The sequence below is a fragment of the Lethenteron reissneri genome, chromosome 22 (genome assembly GCF_015708825.2).
Source record: "Lethenteron reissneri isolate LAM-NWPU_2019-01 chromosome 22, ASM1570882v1, whole genome shotgun sequence".
NCBI classification, from domain to species: Eukaryota; Metazoa; Chordata; class Hyperoartia; order Petromyzontiformes; family Petromyzontidae; genus Lethenteron; species Lethenteron reissneri.
This window is the reverse complement of record NC_083800.1, coordinates 696,739-716,931: the sequence shown is the minus strand read 5'-3', so window position 1 is coordinate 716,931 and position 20,193 is coordinate 696,739. Positions and strand designations below refer to the sequence as shown.

The following is a 20,193-nucleotide window of genomic DNA, read 5'->3' as shown; positions in this document are numbered from 1 at the left end:
AAACGTTTAAGGAAAACGCTAGTTGCAAAAATTGTTGTATCTATGCTCTGCACCCTATCTGTACATCTCCAGATGTCTTGGGAGGTTAGTCCATCCATCTTTTTGTCCATCTGGATGTCTATGACCTCTCTGTGACCGAATTCTTATCGTCATAGATTCCTGGTGTGCTTGTGAGGAGAAGTGGGTTGTTTCCATTATTTAAAAATATATATATAGATATAATAAAAATATATATATAATTTTTTTTTAATTGTTCTTAATAAAAAAAGAGGTATAGACACAACAAGGTGTACTTCGCTAGTGACGTCATGTCACCAAGGTATTCGCCCCACCCCTGACGACACTTCTGCTCGGCCGCTGCCGATATCTTCCAGTGCCCATCCTTATTTGGGCAAAGCCAAACCTAGTGAGTCATTAACATAATTTATTCGTGAAAGCCGTCGCGAGTTCATTGCGATGGGTTCAGCACGCGCGCCCCATCCCTCCACGTATGGGCGGGGCTCATTAACATAATTTATTTAAGTTGCAGATCAGCTGGAGAGGAGTGTCTTGCACCCAGCGAGTGACGTCACGAGGTAGCAGGAAGTTGCCGCTCCGCGCGTGAACTGCAATCCGAGGTGAGAAATTCTCGTGGTGGTTGTTGTGGTGGTTGTGGTGCTTGTTGTGGTTGTGGTGGTTGTGGTGGTGGTTGTTGTGGTGGTGGTTGTTGTGGTGGTGGTGGTGGTTGTTGTTGTTTACCGAGGTAGAGCCTCGCTCTCTCTCGTAGGGATGTCAGTTGAGTAGCAGCGAGAATGGAAGCGATGTTCAGGGTGGAACTTTACAACGCGGGGCCTTGCCTCCTGCCCTCGCCTGATGGCGTTTGCTTCAGTTCTCTCGCTTAGTTTAGCAATCTTTGGAAGAACGTAATCAGCTAGGCTATGCGGTAATTGTGTGTTGACCGACTCTCTGTGTTGCATTGCATTTCTAAATTTTACTAAGTTTGTTTGATTACGTGTCTCTCTCTCTGTGTCCTCGTGTTGTCGCGCTGTTATTTACTGCAGTCACGAAAGCTCAAAGTCACTCATTGACACAAGGCCCTAATTATAATATGTTATAATAATTATGTTATAATAATTATAACATGTTATAATAATTATAATAATAAAATATGTTAATAATGTCCCCCCCAATATATTGCTATAAAAATACTTTTTAAAAATAATAATTGCGATGCTATGTTAATAAAAACAACAATTTGCTAAACCTTGGCCACAAAATCTGGACTTGCCTTCATGTAACAATGCATAGATTTCTGTTTATATGATTGTGGTTATGGTTGTACTTTATGAATCCCTAATCTCTGCCATTACATACTATGAAACAAACAAAAGAAAAAAAAACAGAGCAATGTCATACAATACACTATTAGACATTATTGTAAAAAATAAAGACAAAGTCCATCACATGTGTTAGTGAACTTTTTAAAAAATATTTTAGGCAGGAAATTAGTTTTAAAATTTAGATATTTTTCTGGGGGTGGACCCCAGACCCCTTGGAAGATTTGGTCCCCCCGAATGTTGACTCCATGGCTACGGCCTTGCATTGACATGCTAATTTCTCTACCCCCCCCCCCCTATCTCTACCCCCCCCCCCCTCTTTCTGCCCCTTCCTATTTAAGGCCTCAACACAGAGGTGTTGTTTCTCTGTGTGCCTATGTGTGTGTCTCTCTCTATTTGTCTCTGTGTCATATTTCTGTGTGTCTATGTGTGTGTCTCTCTCTGTGTGTCTGTGTCATCTCTCTCTCTATGTGTGTGTGTCTCTCTCTATTTGTCTCTGTGTCTCTCTCTGTGTCTCTGTGTTATCTCTCCCTGTCTGTCTCCGTGTCTGTGTTTTGTCTCTCTCTCAAATTGAGCAATCTTTGGAAGAACGTGATCAACCAGGTGTGGTGTTGACTGTTATGTTAGCTGACTCTGTGTTGCATTGCATTACATTTCTAAGTTTACTAGGTTTGTTTTCTCTTTCATTTGTACCTGATGATAATTGCTTGTGTTGCAATCGAAATTTCGCATGCTATTATTTAATGTATTTATTTATTGTACGTGACTTTCCCGAAAGAACCAAAGAGTATCTTGCTTAAGTTTTCATTTCTCTTCACCTGACTCGCTACTTTGTAACTTTGTTTTTATTTTAAATATTCTTTTTTTTTTCATTTTTTACCAGGCCACGCCCGCTTGAGCTGCTGTACCACTCTTGTTTTCAGAAGCGACCTGCCCACAACAACAACAACAAGGTGAGGCTTGTCAACAGCGTGGCGGTGTTCACTCTAGATGCGTGGTGTTCACTCTAGACGCGTGGCGGTGTTCACTCGAGACACGTGGCGGTGTTCACTCGAGACGCGTGGTGGTGTTCACTCTCTACATGTGGAGGGGAAACCCGGGGATCGGGAAGGATCCTCAATGAATTACTTGGTGGAGTGAGGAAGCATTAATACTGAGCAGGTGAAGGTGGCCAGGCGTGGGTCTGGACACACCACCACCTGTGAACCATGCCAGTGTGTGATAGTGGTGGAGCCAGTGGGGGTAGGGTGGCACGTGTCCCCCCAACGATCTGATCGAAATCCATAATTTAGATCGGATCATTGGGGTTCATTAGTAACTAGCTTCACTACCCGGCTTCGCCCGGGACTTGGATTCTTGTCTTGGATAAATTTCTAATTTCATATTCCCTTATCTTTCACTGAAAATCCCTGAAAAAAATTGAAGCTTGCAAGAAAGAAAAAAGCCGAAACACATCAATTTACCTAAATCGGATGTTTTCACTCAAGGATATTCAACCTTAATCCACTTCTACGGAAGGTCGATTTTGGCAACTCAGGAAGGGAATGACGTGGCGAGCTGAAAATAGTCGTGTTCGCTTAGAAATTCCAGACGGCATAAGCTGTGAAAATTTCATGACGCCAGAGCTCAGCATTGGAGAGTTTTTGCTGCTTCACACAAACAAACATGTAATTTCTGCTTTATATTTAAGATAGCAGTTGTACCCGTTCTTCGCACGGATATGTATTGAAACTCCGAGAAGCCCATGGCTTCATCGGCCTGGAGGGAAGCGCCACCTAAAATCTCCCGGCACACTATGAACAGCTGTAGAAGTACGGCACGCGAAGAGCCATATGGTAGGGGTAAGCATTGCAGACCGCTTAACTCGGTTGTGATGCGGGTTGACACCACATACTTCATGGTCATTTCCACCCCCCCCCCCCAAAAAAATACAAAAGTCTATTTTTATACTTTGTACATTGTGTACAGTATGGATCCTATCTACGTGCCAAATTTCAAGTGTGTAGCATGTTGGGAAGTATGCTAAACATTTAGAACAGACACACGTATCCACACATTTTCTTTTAATATATATAAGATAAATGGGCATTTTGCAACCCTCACTGCCACCGTGTGGCATATTATTACGTGCCAGGGACTCTATGAGAGGACAACAGTCCGATTCCATAATTGGCAATAAGTAACGGCAAAGCAGTTACAAGCGACTCACAGAATTGAGTGCAGTTGCGTGTACAGTACATGACTTCCCTGAAGGCATCAACACGTTCAGCGAGCGCGATGTCGATCACACGCGTCGAATAAAAAGCAAGGGACAAGTCCTTACTTTTCGATTTAAAGCTTTCGTGACTGCAGGGATTCATCTTCTCGGTTCTTTCGGTAAAGTCACGTAGAAGGGAAATAATAAAATAAATGGATGAACACCACCAGGCTTGGCAGCGTATATTTATAGGAGGAAGGGCGCCTTGACAAAGGGATTTGCATATCAACAGAGGAATTTAACATATTTATGGTAAAAGCAGATATGGGATTAGTCACTACTTGTGGAATGCGTAGGAGGTGGGGGGGGTCTCAAAGTCATATTATGCCCGTGCATTATGTAGGATTAGCAGCATCAAAGGGAGGGAGTAGGGTTAGCAGTAATAAAGGGAAGGAATTTTAATAGTAAGAAGCTGCAGCAGCCAAACCACCACGTAAAAAAACTAAAATATAAACTACATCAATATCATCAATATACTAAATATACTCTCCAATAAGCTGAGCTACTAACAGTAAGTCATACATTACAATTCTATGTCGCAAAAAATATAATATGCCTCCAGCTAAACTTTTTTCCTTCACACGGATCTAGCCCGTACTATATACTGCCATAGACAAACCCAACATTAAATTATATACTGCATTACTATACACCACCCTATACCTTAGAATCTAGACCCTTCGAGATGGTTCCGGGAGCTTGTGGACTGACTCTGCCCTTGACCCTTACCCCAGATACGCCCCCTTCATAGCATTACTTGCGTCATGCAACTGATAACCATGATTACCCCTTCGGCCAGCAGATGTCACTCTGTCATGACCAGCAGGTGTCACTCTATTATTACACATGTACAAGTGCAGGGTGGATGGTTGGATAGCAGGATCGTGAGAGGTGGCAGAGGCTTGAAACGGCCTTCATCCAGCAGTGGATTGATTATGGCTGATGACGATGATGAATCATTCCACTGCTGGATGAAGTCCGTGAAGACTTCCCCATGCCATGTTTGTCATGGGAGTTGTAAGACCACCATACTTCACCACAGTATGGTCTGCTGAAGTGGGGGAGGAGGTGGGCATGATTGGGGGTGAAGGATTGGATCAGTCATTACACCACTAGAGTTTTCCATGAATAGAAATCGAACTCAGGTTTCCGGGTTTACATGCAGTGCTGAACCAGTGTATCACTACTACCCCCAGTAAACTCTATATGATTATCCTGAAATGTTCTAATTCTGTAGTTCAAAGAAAAGTGTCATTACTATATTTTGCGTTAAACCATTTTGATATTATGCGGAACTAATTTTACCCCGTTTATAAAGTTACCTTCATTTTGATCGCAGACAATAGCATACATTTGTAGAGGACTAGTTGGGGACATGACGACATCACGCTCGCTGGCAGGGACGGTGACGTCACAGGTGGCGTCATGCACGCCGGCCAGCGGGATTACGTCATGTCTCGGAGGGTTACTTAAGGGAGAGCCCGTGACGTAGGCGGGTCGTTGCGGAGAGTCGGGAACGAGCAGGATGGGAGTTAGGAGCAGGGGTCAGGGGACAAGGGGTCAGGGTCTGGAGAGAGAGGAGCTAGGAGTGGCTGCGCTCCTCGCTCGGCCCAAGTTGGAGTAGCCCTCGGCCGGCGCAGAGGAGGCAGCCCGGGCAGCCAGCTGTGCTGGGGAACAGACCGTGGGGAAGGTCTTCTTGGTTCTTTCGGTAAAGTCACGTAGAAGGGAAATAATAAAATTATAAAAATAAAACATACTAAAATATTACTTTAAAAAACATAATAAAATATTATATTATAAAATATTGTTATTATTATTAAATATTATTTTAAAATATTATTTTATTATGTTTTATTATTTCCCTTCTACGTGATGACTTTACCGAAAGAAGCAAGAAGATGAATCCCTGCAGTCACGAAAGCTTTAAATCGAAATTTAGGGTGGAAGGTCCGAGTGGAGGACCAAGCCTAGGACCCCTACCCCTGGGAAAGTGTTGCACCCTTATAGTTAACTTACCTTGGAACTGTCTCCGAGTCGTCAAGAGCCTCTCAACACATTTACAATGTTGCCTCCGAAACGTCGTGATTTTTATTATTTTATTTTATTAATTTTAATTTAATTTTTTACCTACGTGACTGTACCGAAAAAACTAAGAGTATGAATCCTTGCAGTCACGAAAGCTTAACATCTAGAATTTACAATGTTCTCATTTGCTACTGTATCACAAAGGACTTCCACGTAGAGTAGGATTGAAGAACTGATTGAGGGGGCATTGTAGAGCACAATATTGGATTTCATTAAATATTGAAACAAAAGTTAGAGGAAACTCCTTTGTATGTGGCAGAGACATTTGATTGATCTTACATGACACTTGAATGAGATATTGATTTAAAGCTTTCGTGACTGCAGGAATTCATACTCTTTGGTTCTTTTGGTAAAGTCACGTAGATAAAAAAAAATAGATCACGACGTTTCGATCGCAATAACAAGCAACCGTCTTCAGGCGAGATAGAGAGAAGCCGTTGTGACAAGGCATTGTATAGATCTGAAAGGGGGAGGGAGGGGAGGCCGTAACGGGCGAGAAGGTGGGGGTGAAATTCAAAGAGGGCTTAGGTGAGAGAGAGAAGAAAAGGTAGCTTAGATATAAAACTTAACAAAATGTAATTATTGTTAGGTTATTTAGCGAGTGTCCATATTGGTTAGGTTATTTAGCGAGTTTCCATGATGGTTAGGTTATTTAGCGAGTGTCCATGTTGATTAGGTTATTTAGCGAGTGTCCATGTTGGTTAGGTTATTTAGCGAGTGTCCATGTTGGTTAGGTTATTTAGCGAGTGTCCATGTTGGTTAGGTTATTTAGCGAGTGTCCATGATGGTTAGGTTATTTAGCGAGTGTCCATGTTGGTTAGGTTATTTAGCGAGTGTCCATGTTGGTTAGGTTATTTAGCGAGTGTCCATGATGGTTAGGTTATTTAGCGAGTGTCCATGGTGGTTAGGTTATTTAGCGAGTGTCCATGGTGGTTAGGTTATTTAGCGAGTGTTCATGATGGTTAAGTTATTTAGCGAGTGTCCATGATGGTTAGGTTATTTAGCGAGTGTCCATGATGGTTAGGTTATTTAGCGAGTGTCCATGATGGTTAGGTTATTTAGCGAGTGTCCATGATGGTTTGGTTATTTAGCGAGTGTCCATGATGGTTAGGTTATTTAGCGAGTGCCCATGATGATTAGGTTATTTAGCGAGTGTCCATGTTGGTTTGGTTATTTAGCGAGTGTCCATGATGGTTAGGTTATTTAGCGAGTGCCCATGATGATTAGGTTATTTAGCGAGTGTCCATGTTGGTTTGGTTATTTAGCGAGTGTCCATGTTGGTTAGGTTATTTAGCGAGTGCCCATGTTGGTTTGGTTATTTAGCGAGTGTCCATGATGGTTAGGTTATTTAGCGAGTGTCCATGTTGATGTGTATGTTGATCTTCTTTCACACCGTACATAGCCAAACATGATCATCGGAGGTGCGGGGGAAGGACAACAAACTAAGCACAAAATCAGTTCTCAAGAAAAGATATTTTCAATCTATATTTTACAAATGCATAGCTCCAGTGACTTCCTAATATTGGAAGGAAGGACATTCCAGACTGCTGCAGAAGTGCATCTGAAAGCTTGAAATGCAGCGACCGTTTTTATTCGATGATTAGCCAAAAGCTGCTGTGAGGATGACCAGAGTTTGCATGATCGTTATGCTCTTTGATGATACCAGAAAGGTATTGTGGTTCAATTGTAGCAAGAGCTTTGTATGTAATGAGTGCAACCTTATATTGTATGAGTTCGGCAACAGGAAGCCAATGCAGCTCGGTGAGCACTGGACAGACATGGTCGGATTTTGCAGTACCCGTCATGACGCCTGACAAATAATTTTGTACACGCTTCAGCTTGGTAATGTTTTTGCCAGATGTCCCGGAGAGTAGTGAGTTGGAATAATCTAGCCCTAACCTTATCCCTAACCCTACCCCTAACCCCTAACCCTGAACCCTAACTGCTAAGCCTAACCCAATTGTGTCCAAAAACTGCATAGGTTAGTATGCCTATTTGTTTTTTAGCCCAAAAATGTCATGCCAATTTAATTTTTAGGACGTGAAAATGTCATCATGAAATATCAAACCTTTATAGTAATAATACAGCATACTAATGCTAATCAAAAAAGAGGAATTAACTTTTTCTTGGAAAAGTTTAGCTATGAAAATTTGGCCAATTTTGGCCAAAAATGGCAGACGTGAGTGTGCCGATTTTCTGTTTGGGACGTGAACATTTCATCGTGCAATTTTCTACTTTTAATCTAATACATAGCATACTAAGGCTAAATACAATGGAGGAATTAACTTTTGTCAAAAAACAAAGCTATGAAAGTTTGGCCAATTTTGGCCAAAAACGGCATAGTATGCCGATTTTCTTTTTCATTTCAAAATTTCATGGTGAAATTTCGTACTTTTTAATGTTATATAAAAGATACTAAGGCTAAACACACACGAGGATTGCACTTTTGTTGAAAAATAAAGCTGGAAAAATTTGGCCAACATTGCCCAAAAACGGGACGTGAACATTTCATCGTGAAATTTTCCACTTTTATTCTAATACATGGCATACTAAGGCTAAATACAATAGAGGAATGAACTATTATCCAAAAATAAAGCTGTGAATGTTGGGCTTATTTGGGCTAAAATCGGCACAGTATGCCTATTAACTTTTTAATATTCGAAAATTTAATGGATCAAATTCCCCACTTTTTTACGTAATATATAGGCTACTCAGGCTAAACACAACCAAGGAATGCACTTTTTGATTAAAAATAAAACTAGAAAAATTGGGACAATTTTGCCAAAAACGTCATAGGTTAGTATGCTGATTTTTTATGGATGTGACAATTTTATTGTGAAATGTCGCCAGCGGTGGGCTGGAGAGCCAAGCCACGACATCTACAAAGTGCTGCTCACAGCGAGCAGAACCGATGGAGGTCGTCACGGCACACGAGGGGTTGGGTGGCCAGCACCACGCCCGTTCGCCTTTGTCTCCCCAGTGGCAATGTTGACACACCGCACCGGGTACTCGTTTGAGGCTGAGTCGACGTAGGGGAGGCTCAGGACCGGCTCAGAAAGTCGTCACTGGCGGTGTTGGCCACGAGCGGGAATGGAACTCGGCTGGTCGGGTGCGGAGCGCAGCGCTCACCACGACACTGCCGCTCCCCTTCTGTCAACAAACTTGAACTCTGACCCCGCTCTCTGACGTCACCGCTCAGCGTGACCTCATCGGCGTCAAACGCCAGGGGGAGGTTGTTGTATGTGTTGGATTATGAAATTTTGATAAAAAAAAATAAAAATTAATAATTTTCCGAAAAATTCGCAAAGCGCATAAATGATGATAGTGTGTGTTATGTTATGCATAAATTATGATAATTTGTGTATTGACGTGCATAAATTATGATAATGTGTGCAATTATATGCATAAATTATGATAATCGCGGAGACAATCGTAGTGATTTATGCGGATGCTTGCGATTATGTTAATGTGAGCAGTTATGATAATTAGGCTTAGTTTCGTTTATCCAGAGTTATATCAATCAGGATAACACGATTATCATCGATTAAACATTTATCGATTATCTTAGTGTGTGTTATGTTATATTAGGTCTCCATTTTCATATCTCATCGCAGGTAACAGCTCTTATGAATAAGACAGTTTTGCATGGACTTGGAAAGAAGCACTCGAGACTTGGTGTTAAGCAATTTTAATTCTAAACAAACACATGACACTCTAGTATGCAAAAGCAAGTATACGTCAATAAATTCATGGGCAAGATTATGCAATTAACGAAAATGAATGACTAAAACATTTCTTATTCATGTAACTCGACGGCAGCAACTGCTTTGCACGATCAGTTGGTAGTGAACGCACCACCTCGAAATGGCAACCCTTTTTGAAACGCAAAGATAAATTTTTTTAAGTCTTATTCGTGTGCGTGCTGTGTGTGCGTTGTCCCCTTGTAAAATTAATTAATTCTTAGAGCCGGGAGTTGTCGTTAGCTTGTGTGGTGTGGGAGGATACAAACAGCGGCCAGAGGTTTTCTCTGGGTTGGGCGTGGCCGCAGCGAGTCGTGCTGCTCCCTCGCTCGGGCGTGTCTCTGCTTGTGCGCTCTCTCTCTCCATTGCTCGATTGAGTTTGCACGACGCTCGCCGACGTGGTGCGCGATGATTCCGTCGCCGGATAGCGCGCAGCTCCTCCACGAGTCGGCACGACGCTCGGTGACGTCCGAGTCGTGCTGCTCTTGCGCTCTCTCTCCCTCTACTGCTAGATGACGAGTTGGCACGACGCTCAGTGACGCCCGGGTCGTGCTGCTGCTGTGGCTCTCTCCTTGATCGTTGCCAACTTCACACGGACACTCGCCCTTGCTTCAGGCTGTGTTGGCTTGTGGCTCTGGACGACGTCTGTTCTCACTGGGTCGTTGGTCGGTGTGCGCCTCAAACACACTGCGCATTCGATGGCGCTGTCCTCTTCCTCACGGCCGTTTGACCAGGCTTTCTCCACTGCTTCGCGCTCTCTGCTTTGCTCGCTTGGTTGACGCTTGGTGATTTCCGCCCTTTTACAGGTTGATTGCTTGTCGTCACTCGTCACTCTCTCTTCTCCGTGCTTCCCTTGTTCGTGCAGCTGCCAGCTTCACTCGCACTTAACTTCGTTCTGCGAGAAGCGACACCTGCTATCGGCATCGGTGTTTCGTTTCCTCACGACGCTCCGCCAGCAGGAGCACGGCTGAAACCCAGCCCCGACCCAGGTTGAACTCAGACTTCTGCGACTCGAACGACCCCTCCTCGTTCCATCTCTCCTCGAGGCACGACTGCCACAGCTCCCTTGCGAGCCCCGTCGCAACGCCGCGTCGCAAGCCGAGTTGCAAGACTGAGCGCGACTCGGACAGACTGCTCTCAGGCTGCCACTTTAACGATGTCTCGTCGTCCCATCTCTTCTCGAGGCACGACTGCCACAGCTCCCTTGCGAGCCCCGTCGCAACGCTGAGCGCGACTCGGACAGACTGCCTGTTCGCTATGTGCGCTTGTGCTTAACTCAAAACGTGACTCCCCTCTCTGCGCATTCTTTGCGAGAGAAAACAAACAGAAAAAACAGACATCCCTGGAATGTCAGGCACCGACTCCCCCCTGTGACCTCCCTGCTCCCTCCCTGCTTGCCAGACCCCGCTGGAAGACAAAGGTGGCCGAGGAAATTTTTGCAATATATTTATGTGGTCCTGTGTGTTACATTTATTCTTGAGTTATATTTTATGAGTTCCTTAGGTCTTAGTATCGTGGTTATCATTCGTCTATGTTTAATGAATATTCGTAATTATCCTCGTCACATCATTATTTTGAGGGCTTTGCCAAGTTTAGTTCTCCAGAGATTGGTGTTTATTCTGAGTTATATTTGAATGTCCTGAGGTTAAGTGTAACTAAGTTTCCACTTAAGCTTTCTGGAATTCGTACTCTATAGTTTTTAGGAGGGTCATGTAAAAAAAAAACATAATTCTAAATAATATGTATGTGGTGAATACGAGTAGTATAATGGAATTACTAATAAAAGGCCCCTATTGTTTGTTGGTTAATTCTTTTTGTTAAGTTTCTACTTTTCGGTACGGAAAACGTTTAAGGAAAACGCTAGTTGCAAAAATTGTTGTATCTATGCTCTGCACCCTATCTGTACATCTCCAGATGTCTTGGGAGGTTAGTCCATCCATCTTTTTGTCCATCTGGATGTCTATGACCTCTCTGTGACCGAATTCTTATCGTCATAGATTCCTGGTGTGCTTGTGAGGAGAAGTGGGTTGTTTCCATTATTTAAATATATATATATAGATATAATAAAAATATATATATAAATTTTTTTTTAATTGTTCTTAATAAAAAAGAGGTATAGACACAACAAGGTGTACTTCGCTAGTGACGTCATGTCACCAAGGTATTCGCCCCACCCCTGACGACACTTCTGCTCGGCCGCTGCCGATATCTTCCAGTGCCCATCCTTATTTGGGCAAAGCCAAACCTAGTGAGTCATTAACATAATTTATTCGTGAAAGCCGTCGCGAGTTCATTGCGATGGGTTCAGCACGCGCGCCCCATCCCTCCACGTATGGGCGGGGCTCATTAACATAATTTATTTAAGTTGCAGATCAGCTGGAGAGGAGTGTCTTGCACCCAGCGAGTGACGTCACGAGGTAGCAGGAAGTTGCCGCTCCGCGCGTGAACTGCAATCCGAGGTGAGAAATTCTCGTGGTGGTTGTTGTGGTGGTTGTGGTGGTTGTTGTGGTGGTGCTTGTTGTGGTTGTGGTGGTTGTGGTGGTGGTTGTTGTGGTGGTGGTTGTTGTGGTGGTGGTGGTGGTTGTTGTTGTTTACCGAGGTAGAGCCTCGCTCTCTCTCGTAGGGATGTCAGTTGAGTAGCAGCGAGAATGGAAGCGATGTTCAGGGTGGAACTTTACAACGCGGGGCCTTGCCTCCTGCCCTCGCCTGATGGCGTTTGCTTCAGTTCTCTCGCTTAGTTTAGCAATCTTTGGAAGAACGTAATCAGCTAGGCTATGCGGTAATTGTGTGTTGACCGACTCTCTGTGTTGCATTGCATTTCTAAATTTTACTAAGTTTGTTTGATTACGTGTCTCTCTCTCTGTGTCCTCGTGTTGTCGCGCTGTTATTTACTGCAGTCACGAAAGCTCAAAGTCACTCATTGACACAAGGCCCTAATTATAATATGTTATAATAATTATGTTATAATAATTATAACATGTTATAATAATTATAATAATAAAATATGTTAATAATGTCCCCCCCAATATATTGCTATAAAAATACTTTTTAAAAATAATAATTGCGATGCTATGTTAATAAAAACAACAATTTGCTAAACCTTGGCCACAAAATCTGGACTTGCCTTCATGTAACAATGCATAGATTTCTGTTTATATGATTGTGGTTATGGTTGTACTTTATGAATCCCTAATCTCTGCCATTACATACTATGAAACAAACAAAAGAAAAAAAACAGAGCAATGTCATACAATACACTATTAGACATTATTGTAAAAAATAAAGACAAAGTCCATCACATGTGTTAGTGAACTTTTTAAAAAATATTTTAGGCAGGAAATTAGTTTTAAAATTTAGATATTTTTCTGGGGGTGGACCCCAGACCCCTTGGAAGATTTGGTCCCCCCGAATGTTGACTCCATGGCTACGGCCTTGCATTGACATGCTAATTTCTCTACCCCCCCCCCCCCTATCTCTACCCCCCCCCCTCTTTCTGCCCCTTCCTATTTAAGGCCTCAACACAGAGGTGTTGTTTCTCTGTGTGCCTATGTGTGTGTCTCTCTCTATTTGTCTCTGTGTCATATTTCTGTGTGTCTATGTGTGTGTCTCTCTCTGTGTGTCTGTGTCATCTCTCTCTCTATGTGTGTGTGTCTCTCTCTATTTGTCTCTGTGTCTCTCTCTGTGTCTCTCTCTGTGTCTCTGTGTTATCTCTCCCTGTCTGTCTCCGTGTCTGTGTTTTGTCTCTCTCTCAAATTGAGCAATCTTTGGAAGAACGTGATCAACCAGGTGTGGTGTTGACTGTTATGTTAGCTGACTCTGTGTTGCATTGCATTACATTTCTAAGTTTACTAGGTTTGTTTTCTCTTTCATTTGTACCTGATGATAATTGCTTGTGTTGCAATCGAAATTTCGCATGCTATTATTTAATGTATTTATTTATTGTACGTGACTTTCCCGAAAGAACCAAAGAGTATCTTGCTTAAGTTTTCATTTCTCTTCACCTGACTCGCTACTTTGTAACTTTGTTTTTATTTTAAATATTCTTTTTTTTTTCATTTTTTACCAGGCCACGCCCGCTTGAGCTGCTGTACCACTCTTGTTTTCAGAAGAGACCTGCCCACAACAACAACAACAAGGTGAGGCTTGTCAACAGCGTGGCGGTGTTCACTCTAGATGCGTGGTGTTCACTCTAGACGCGTGGCGGTGTTCACTCGAGACACGTGGCGGTGTTCACTCGAGACGCGTGGTGGTGTTCACTCTCTACATGTGGAGGGGAAACCCGGGGATCGGGAAGGATCCTCAATGAATTACTTGGTGGAGTGAGGAAGCATTAATACTGAGCAGGTGAAGGTGGCCAGGCGTGGGTCTGGACACACCACCACCTGTGAACCATGCCAGTGTGTGATAGTGGTGGAGCCAGTGGGGGTAGGGTGGCACGTGTCCCCCCAACGATCTGATCGAAATCCATAATTTAGATCGGATCATTGGGGTTCATTAGTAACTAGCTTCACTACCCGGCTTCGCCCGGGACTTGGATTCTTGTCTTGGATAAATTTCTAATTTCATATTCCCTTATCTTTCACTGAAAATCCCTGAAAAAAATTGAAGCTTGCAAGAAAGAAAAAAGCCGAAACACATCAATTTACCTAAATCGGATGTTTTCACTCAAGGATATTCAACCTTAATCCACTTCTACGGAAGGTCGATTTTGGCAACTCAGGAAGGGAATGACGTGGCGAGCTGAAAATAGTCGTGTTCGCTTAGAAATTCCAGACGGCATAAGCTGTGAAAATTTCATGACGCCAGAGCTCAGCATTGGAGAGTTTTTGCTGCTTCACACAAACAAACATGTAATTTCTGCTTTATATTTAAGATAGCAGTTGTACCCGTTCTTCGCACGGATATGTATTGAAACTCCGAGAAGCCCATGGCTTCATCGGCCTGGAGGGAAGCGCCACCTAAAATCTCCCGGCACACTATGAACAGCTGTAGAAGTACGGCACGCGAAGAGCCATATGGTAGGGGTAAGCATTGCAGACCGCTTAACTCGGTTGTGATGCGGGTTGACACCACATACTTCATGGTCATTTCCACCCCCCCCCCCCCCAAAAAAAATACAAAAGTCTATTTTTATACTTTGTACATTGTGTACAGTATGGATCCTATCTACGTGCCAAATTTCAAGTGTGTAGCATGTTGGGAAGTATGCTAAACATTTAGAACAGACACACGTATCCACACATTTTCTTTTAATATATATAAGATAAATGGGCATTTTGCAACCCTCACTGCCACCGTGTGGCATATTATTACGTGCCAGGGACTCTATGAGAGGACAACAGTCCCGATTCCATAATTGGCAATAAGTAACGGCAAAGCAGTTACAAGCGACTCACAGAATTGAGCGCAGTTGCGTGTACAGTACATGACTTCCCTGAAGGCATCAACACGTTCAGCGAGCGCGATGTCGATCACACGCGTCGAATAAAAAGCAAGGGACAAGTCCTTACTTTTCGATTTAAAGCTTTCGTGACTGCAGGGATTCATCTTCTTGGTTCTTTCGGTAAAGTCACGTAGAAGGGAAGTAATAAAATAATAAAAATAAAACATAATAAAACAATTCTCACGACGTTTCGGCCACAACGCAAGCAGCCGTCCTCAGGTGAAAACCAGGTCCGTCGAGGCGACAGAGTCTGAATGAAACAGCACACGAGCTTGGAGCATATATATAAGCTGGGCGCATTGACAAAGGAATTTGCATATCAAAAGGAATTTAGCATATTTATGGGAAATGCAGGAATGTGATTAGTACTGCATATGCATGTGCATTATGCAGGATTAACAGCATCAAAGGGAGCTGCAGTTACTGCTGCTGCAGCAGTTGCTGCTGCTGCTGCAGTTTCTGCTGCTGCTGCAGTTGCTGCTGCTGCTGCAGTTGCTGCTGCTGCAATTGCTGCTGCTGCTGCACTTGCTGCTGCTGCTGCAGTTGCTGCCTTATCCATTTTAATATAACACTATGTATTATTCTACCCACCCTAATGTGTATCATACTGCTATATGTTTACTGTACAATTACGACACCATACATTACTCTGCACACTGCACCATGCCAGTGAGTGGAACTCGGTCTGAAAGTCACCGTAAACGTGAACACAATCAGTTAAGATCCGAAATGGTTTATTACGTCCTTCCAATGATTGCTAAGCCAGAATCCATCTTCTCGGTTGAAATTGTCTCTGTGTTTGTATATGTGGATCGCCTCATGAACGAATCTCTCATGATAGCCAGATGGCTTGCAGAGAACCTCTGTCTTGGAGAAGTCAATGTCATGTGAGCCCACTGAATTGTAACAGTGATCTGCCACGGCTGAGGTGTTTGTCCTACCGTGTTTCAGGTCTGCCTTATGTTCACGGATGCGGTCCGAGACATGTCGTTTGGTTTCTCCAATGTAACTGCTACCACAGAGGCAACTTAGTTTGTAGACGCCAGGGTACTGTATGTCTGGAACCACATCTTTTACAGACGGGACCAGATCACGGATTTTATGTACTGTGTTGAATCGGACCTGGATCTTGTGTTTAATCAGGATTTTGGAGATCTTTTTTGTGACCCCAGCGATGTAGGGTAAGGTTAGTGTCCATGATGGTTAGGTTATTTAGCGAGTGTCCATGATGGTTAGGTTATTTAGCGAGTGTCCATGATGGTTAGGTTATTTAGCGAGTGTCCATGATGGTTAGGTTATTTAGCGAGTGTCCATGTTGGTTAGGTTATTTAGCGAGTGTCCATGATGGTTAGGTTTTTTAGCGAGTGTCCATGTTGGTTCGGTTATTTAGCGAGTGTCCATGATGGTTAGGTTATTTAGCGAGTGTTCATGATGGTTTGGGAATTAAGCGAGTGCTCATGATGGTTAGGGAATTTAGCGAGTGTCCATGATGGTTAGGTTATTTAGCGAGTGTTCATGATGGTTAGGGAATTTAGCGAGTGTCCATTATGGTTAGGTTATTTAGCGAGTGTCCATGATGGTTAGGTCATTTAGCGAGTGTCCATGTTGGTTAGGTCATTTAGCGAGTGTCCATGTTGGTTAGGTCATTTAGCGAGTGTCCATGTTGGTTAGGTTATTTAGCGAGTGTCCATTATGGTTAGGTTATTTAGCGAGTGTCCATGATGGTTAGGTCATTTAGCGAGTGTCCATGTTGGTTAGGTTATTTAGTGAGTGTCCATGTTGGTTCGGTTATTTAGCGAGTTCATGTTGGTTAGGTTATTTAGCGAGTGTCCATGATGGTTAGGTTATTTAGCGAGTGTCTTTGTTTGTTAGGTTATTTAGCGAGTGTCCATGTTTGTTAGGTTATCAAGCGAGTGCCCATGATGGTTAGGTTATTTAGCGAGTGTCCTTTTCCCTAACCCTAACCCCAAACCCTAACTCTAACCCCTAGTCCTATCAGCCTGGCACAGTAGGGGGTACAGCTGGTGGTGCATCTACCGGTGATCTCAGTCAGCCAACCCATGGCACCTGCTGGTTCTGTCCCGAGACCTCCTGGCAGCAGTGAGTCTTCGACACTTCACGTGGTAGCCTCAAAGTGCACCTGGCCCGGCACAGGTGGCATGATGACATCACCGTCACTTAGTGGCGAATGGCGAGTATTGGTTTTGGTGGTCGTGGTGGTCGTAGTTATTGTTGGTGATTGATGGTGATGGTAGTCGTGGTTGTCGTGGTTGTTGTTGTTGGTGATTGGTGGTGGTGGTGACGGTGGTCGTTGTTGGTGTTGATGGTGGTGGTGGCGATGGTAGTCGTGGTTGTTGGTGGTGATGGTGGTCGTGGTTGTTGGTGGTGATGGTGGTGGTGATGGTGGTCGTGTTTGTTGGTGGTGATGGTGGTCGTGGTTGTTGGTGGTGATGGTGGTGGTGGTCGTGGTTGCTGGTGGCGATGGTGGTGGTCGTGGTTGCTTTTTTTGGGTGGTCGTGATAGTAGCGATGTTATTGTTGATGTTGCGTGCAGATGGAGCTCATTGAGGGCTACATTGCCGCACAGTTCAGCGCGCGATTGCCACGGTTCAGCATGGCCACCTTCATCCAGTCCCCACCGTGAGTCCACACATCAACATCATCATCAGCAACATTATTGACAGCATCAACATTACCAATAACTTCATAAACTTCAATAACATACATCGTGAATAACATCACCATCAACAGCATGAACAACGTGAATAACATGAAACAACATCAACGGCATTATCAAAACATCATCAACAACATTGTCAGCAACATTATCAATAACATCATTATCAATAACAACGTCAAACAACATCATCAATACCGTTATAAATATCAGCAACATCATTATCATCAACAACATTATCAATAACATCAACATAATCGACAACTTTCAATGTCCGTGATGTAGCTCGTAGGTGATGACGGTGGTGCTGATGGTGATGGTGGTGATTGTGGTGCTGATGGTGGTGATGGCGGTGGTGGTGATGGTGGTGATGGCGGTGGCGATGATGGTGGCGGTGGTGGTAATGGTAATAATGGCGGTGATGGTGATAGTGGTGATGGTGGTGATGGCGGTGGTGCTGGTGGTGATGGTGCTGGTGATGGTGGTGCTGGTGGGGATGGGGTTGATGTTGATGTTTTTGTGGATGTTGATGGTGTTATTGTTGATGTTGCGAACCGAGTCAACTCATGGGGGCTACTCTGGCACGGTAGGGGTGGTGTTTTTCCACTGGCGACACCTGAGCCGAGCCAGCGCACCAGGCCTATTTACTGTCACAGTACGGGTGTTTTCTTTTTTCCAAACCAACGGGGATCGTTTGCTGAGCCAAGCCTGAACCGAACCGTGGTCGATTCTCTACTGCTCATGCTGCCGGTCTAGCAAGAAGATGACGACGACGTCTGAGTCTTGACTCAGGCGGCGGGGGGCCAAGCAGGGCCAGGGGCGCGGGGGGGCCAAGAAGGGCCAGAGGCAGGGAGATGAGGGCGGCGCTCACTTCGCTGCGACGTCGCTACGCCCGGGCCGCGTGGTTACCGCTTTGATCACTGTTGTGTCAGCCACCGCTGTTGAGAGTCCACGTGTCGTGGCGGCGGTGTTAGCTGCGACTTCGCGATAAAACAATGAAAGCATCTTTTGTAACGTGTGGAGGAGCGTTGAGTAAACGGTGGCGTCCGTTGGGGCTCTCTGGGTAGATGATTGCTGCTGCTGCTTCACAGCCACCAGCGGCATCGTCTCCAACATCATCAGCAGCACCAGGAGCATCACCGGCGTCAGCACTAATACCATCACAATCATTATCAGCATCATCTGCATTATCAGCAGCAGCATCATCACCAGCAGCATCATTAACACCACCATCAGGGTAATGTTTTGAATTATTTAAACTATGTTTATTTTACCAGGTAAGGCCCACTGAGCTACGTAGCTAATTTGTAAAAATCAGCAGCCAACTCCTCTATGAACGCGCGATGTTGATTCTAAATGTGGAGGGGAAAACCCCGGAGGACCCGGAGAAAGATCTTGGTGACCACGGGGGGAGAGAGACGCCGACTCCAAATGTACAGCAGGCGAGATCACACACACACAGCGGCAGCAGTCATCACCCCCCTGCCTACTGGCAGCAGACTGATGCACAGGGACGGCTGCCACTGGGGGTGCCCCTCGGCTAGACCACACAACCGCAATCAATGCTCCCTACTGGCAGCAGACTTCTCTTTTTCAGTGAGGCTGCTGATGTAGGTGCAGAGACAACGACTACGATGTCACATCATCATCGCTGTGATGTCTCTTGGTATATGAGTCTGTAGCTCTCAACGGGTCTCTATGATTTAAAGCTTTCGTGACTGCAGGGATTCATCTTCTTGGTTCTTTCGGTAAAGTCACGTAGAAGGGAAGTAATAAAATAATAAAAATAAAACATAATAAAATAATTCTCACGACGTTTCGGCCACAACGCAAGCAGCCGTCCTCAGGTGAAACCAGGTCTGTCGAGGCGACAGCGTCTGAATGAAACAGCACACGTGCTTGGAGTATATATATAAGCTGGGTTGGAAGGGGGGGGGGGGAAGGGGGCGCCTTGACAAAAGAATTTGCATATCAAGAGGATTTCAGCATACCCATGGGAAATGCAGGTATGTGATTAGTACTACTTGTGTCCGTACATTATGCAGGATTAGCAGCATCCAAGGGAGGGGATATGGGTAATGCAGATATGTGATTAGTGCTACTTTGCCCGTGCATGATGCAGGATTAGCAGCATCACAGGGAGGGGATAGGGGTAGCATTAATAAAGGGAAGAAGTGTTAATAGTATGTAGCTGCAGTAACTAAAACCACCACGTAAACAACTAAAGTATAAACTACATAGTATCATCATTATGCTAAATATACTCTACAATAAGCTGAGTTACTAACAGCAAGTAGTAATACATTACAATTCTACGTCATAAAAAATATAATATGCTTCCATTTAAACTTTATTCTCTTACATCAAACGAGTCTACACCGTACTATATATTGCCATAGACAAACCCAAACATTAAATTATATACAATATATAATTTAATGTTTGGGTTTGTCTATGGGTGTCCATGTTGTTTAGTTCATTTAGCGGGAATCCATGTTGGTTAGTTCAATTAGTGGGCGTCCATGTTGGTCAGTTCATTTAGCAGGCGTCCATGTTGGTCAGTTCATTTAGTGGGCGTCCATGTTGGTCAGTTCATTTAGTGGGCGTCCATGTTGGTCGGTTCATTTAGCGGGCGTCCTTGTTGATCAGTTTATTTAGCGGTGAGTGGCCCGCTCA

At 44.1% G+C, this 20,193-nt stretch overlaps 1 long non-coding RNA gene across 2 annotated transcripts; it reads left to right on the top strand.

Annotated features, from left to right (window-relative positions):
- The first annotated feature begins 541 nt into the window (after positions 1-541).
- LOC133345490 (uncharacterized) lies at positions 542-19,416 on the top strand. 2 transcript variants are annotated; one of them, XR_009755445.1, is made up of 6 exons: positions 542-617; positions 2,200-2,269; positions 11,770-11,857; positions 13,465-13,534; positions 17,395-17,480; positions 18,585-19,416. It is a non-coding gene; the product is annotated as an uncharacterized LOC133345490 (long non-coding RNA). The 2 variants fall into 2 exon arrangements; XR_009755444.1 differs by having other exon boundaries at positions 11,764-11,857.
- Positions 19,417-20,193: the final 777 nt, after the last annotated feature.